A 4429-nucleotide genomic window follows, 5' to 3' on the forward strand; every position below is an offset into this window, starting at 1 on the left:
AAAAAAAAAAAAAAAACACATCTTAGTAAAACCAATACGTTCTCAGCTTCGCATCGAAGATAAAATTAAGTTAAAATCATTATACGATATAAAGGATGAACATGAAAAATACTTTATGATTGATAAATTGAAAAAAACATGTACCAAAAAGAAACTAATTATAATTTTTATTAATTAAATATTTTACTATAAATGATACCAACCCAACCTATATGTATGTGATTGTGTTAATAAATATATTTTTAAAGTATTTTCAAAGGTATTCCATCATATTAATATATTTTTTATTAAAATTATTATTTTTGCACATTCGTCATTATTTTCTACCTGAATCAAAATTAAACTATGATACATATAATTTGTTTGAATTGGAGTTTATATTACTTAGAAAAACATAATAAATTTTGAGATCAACTAAAAATTGATATTAATAATAATAAATTCTAAAATACCAAAATTATAATTCATAGTTTCGCAGTTTATTAATTTAAATTATCTATTAATCATAAAATTAAAACACCTGCTTCATAGTTTTTTCCTCTCTTGATTATAAATATATTTTGTTATATACTTATTCAAATAAATTTGCAATATTAACAATGTATATAATATTATTATAATTTATTAAGAATATTTCAAATATCAACTCCAAGTAAAACTCATATTTTATGTGTTTTTGATTATATATATTATTGATGTTATTTTGAAAAATGTTACTTGTATAATATAATAGAATCAAATTTTTAACCCTTTACAGACATGGTTAATATTTTACTACAAGAGACATGAGTGACCAAAGAGTTTTTTATTCCCTTTCATCATTATATAATAGCATTTTTAATTTATAAATGTTGTTCATACATAAAAATTTATTTTTATGCATAAAAGATAAATTGCAAAATAATAATATTAACAAATTTGTTGTACTTTAAAACATGTTCCGGTCACGGGTGACCCAGTTTTGCCTGTTAAAGGTTAAGAAAAACAAATTAACTTTGTCGTTATTTTTAAGGTTTGGATTGGGGATAGTTTAGTGTTCATTGTCACACTAAATAGAATAAAACTTCAATCTCGTAACTTTAATCATTTATATTGTGCTCAAAAAAAAAAAAAAATTGAAAAATTGCACTGAAAAAAATACGAGTTGAATGACTATATAAACGGTTAATAACTAAAATTTTTTTGAAAAAATATATATATTTTTTCATATTTCACATCAAATAGTTACACAAACATATTTATAACGAACCCATAAATGGAAAATTTGTAAAATTGGTTAAAATGAAGGGTTAGAATAATTTAAGTTAAACCATAGAAGGGGTTTACTTCATTATAATTAAAATAATATGAGGGATTATAATATTGGGATCCCCCAATGTTCCATGAAATTATGAATTTGTAATAAAAAGTTAAATTGATAAGCAAAAGTCATGTCCATGTTCGATGATATCATATTGCGATGCGGACGAATTTTTTTTAACACACATTACTCCTAAGTCCGCTGTAGATTACTAAGTACTCGAGTAGTTTACTAAAGTATTGAATGCAATAGACGATAAATATTTTAATCTGACTCATAAAACAGAAAGTGTTGATTCAATACAGTCGACTTGATAAAAAAAGTCATAATTTTGTAATTTGATAATTATAATGTGTATATACTTCATTTATGTGAAAATTAAAAAATGGCGTCGTAGGACATTTGGTAGGAACGAAGTTCATACGGCTAAAATATTAGAAACACAATTTGTTAAAAAAATACTAAATGTTTCGTAATTTGTATTTTTTGCTATCTATTTGAATTTTCCTTATTGATATCTAAACACGATATTTTGAAAAATAAAATTTAACAAGAAGTAAAAGGTAATAGTGATTCGAGTTATTAAATAATACATTTTTACGAATACTTCTCAAATTCATGTATTTGAATTTGATTTTCTTTAGTTAAAATATTGATTGTTGTAATTTAGTAACTAATTATAAAAACTAAAATGTACGTGTTGATTTCCTGTCACACGTGTAATGACACATATGTCAGTGCATGTGAAATGTGAAATGATGACACAAATGATGCTTGTATATACATAAAAATGAATAAGTATATACAATACATATAGGCGCAGCGGAGTGGGATTGCAAAAAGAAGGGAAAATACAGAAAAAAAGTAAGATGACGAGAAATGTATTACACACTATAAGCTTGTAATAGGAATGGATACGTATAGAACAGCATCATAGCTTTTTCGTTGTAAAATTCTGTTACTGGACTTGTCACGCATTTTTCTGGGTTAACCCAACACCGAATAACCCAGAACTTAGTTCCAAAAAACCTAGTTTTTATAATTTTTAAATAGTTTAGATTGTATAAAATAATTGTATCACTATTATATTTTTGACTATTTATAGTATTGTAGCTATAAACAGCTGAGTCCCTTTAGCAGATAAATTTGTCTTTTTGTAAATTTTTTTTTAGTAATCAACGTGTTGTTGATGATTATTCTGCATTTTAAACTAGTACTTTTTTAACTTAGTACTATTTAAATAAACTATGAATAATGTTTTTCATATTTAATATTATATTTCAGAAAAAATATTAACAACTTTTCGCCATTATTAAAAATTATGATTCATTTATTGTTGTAATATCTACGCATATTACTTTAAAATAATTCTTAAGATATTTGGATGTAAATTATAAGAAAAGTACAATCTCACAAAAATTGTATATGTATTGTAACGTACAGATTATTCGTCCTTTACCAACATTAGCATTTCAATACCATTGTTAACAACATTTCAGTTGTTAACTTAAAGTGTACTCGGACCGGTCTAATCGTTATCACGCGACTACTCCCTACTACGAACGTTGTAGTGAACGTCCCTATCACCGGCCGATCAGCTATTACACACCACACACAAATTTTTATAGTATAGTATCATTTTTTTTTTTGTTTTGGGCAATATTCCGTTTTTGTTTTGTTTGTTGAAACATTTAATTTTGATAGTTATAATATACAATTTGTTTGTTTATATAGACGTTTAATTTTTGTTTTTAAAACATAACGGCAAAGTTCAAGTTTATAAAAAACTCATATAGTTTTGTTATTCTATTCTTTCGCACTAATTGCTAGGATCATTGATTGTACAGCTACTAATTAGCTCGATAACTTGTATCTTTACCGAGATAGTTAATTGCTACATATTTAATCGTTCTAGTTCATTGTGGCAGTTAAATTTTATGTTACCAAAAAATTGTCTTTAATTAGTAAGTTCATTTGTTATTGTTGTGGTCCGTGTTTAGTTTTAGGTAGCATCTCTGGCCAGCAGCTCTGCAAATTGTGAGTACTATTGTTGATTTGTGTTCCACTTTGTAATTTAGTGTAGTCTTTATTCTCATTATAGTTATTATTGATTGTAATTTATTGAACAGATTAGTTATTACAAATTAATTTATTTTTTATTTATTTCATTGTAGGCGTAAGGCCAACGCACAACGGTCATAAGGACCTTATGAGTATAAAATAGTCATTATCGCACGGGTATTTGTTATTTTATATTGTGGGTAAATCATTAAATAATTAAACTATCTTTAATTTTGTTTTATCTGTTCAATATCATTTTAATAATTATTATTATCTAGTCAAATTTGTTTAATTTAATTACAACATCTTATTATTGAATTTTATACTATTATTCTTTATATTGTCCTTTTAATTAATTACATAATTTTACACCATTGTTCTTGGAGTTATTTTTATACATATTGTTTATTACTATAATTACTTTAAAGATGAGTTGAGAGTCATTTATTATTAGAAGAGTCATATTCATTTGTTATTGATTTATTGAATTTGTATAGTTCATTGTTGCTGTTATTTTGTTAGATTTTTCAAAGTTTATAATTATATTATTTGTTGAGTCAAAATGGCTAAATTCATCTAGTCAAGTTATTCGTTGAAAATATTATTAATTATTGTAAACAGGTTTAAATTATTTATTTATTTAGTTTAATAGTACACACTTACATATATACACACTAACACATCTTTCACTACATAGATCACTGGTTGCTGCGCAGGCGAACCCTCCCATCACCAGTGATTCTATTTACATACATCACACTACGCAGCCTGATCGGTATTAGTGCAATTAGCCGGTTCGGGTACGCACTATAATATTTAGTGCCCCAGTCCCCAACAACAATATTAGTAGTGCCTAATAAGCACAAACGTCCCTACGACCTACTATGGTATGCGGCACGCGCGGGTGTAAACAAACCGATTACACACTGTTCTTAAATTAATTAAAAAATTAATCAATAAGTAATGAACGCAATCGACATCTTACCACGCTCGCGGTTACTCATTTTAGCTTCGATGCGAAGCTGAGAAGGTATTGGTTTTACTAAGATGTGTTTTTTTTTTTTTTTG

The sequence above is a fragment of the Daktulosphaira vitifoliae genome, unplaced genomic scaffold (assembly GCF_025091365.1).
Source record: "Daktulosphaira vitifoliae isolate Bord-2020 unplaced genomic scaffold, ASM2509136v1 Scaffold_4, whole genome shotgun sequence".
NCBI classification, from domain to species: domain Eukaryota; kingdom Metazoa; phylum Arthropoda; class Insecta; order Hemiptera; family Phylloxeridae; genus Daktulosphaira; species Daktulosphaira vitifoliae.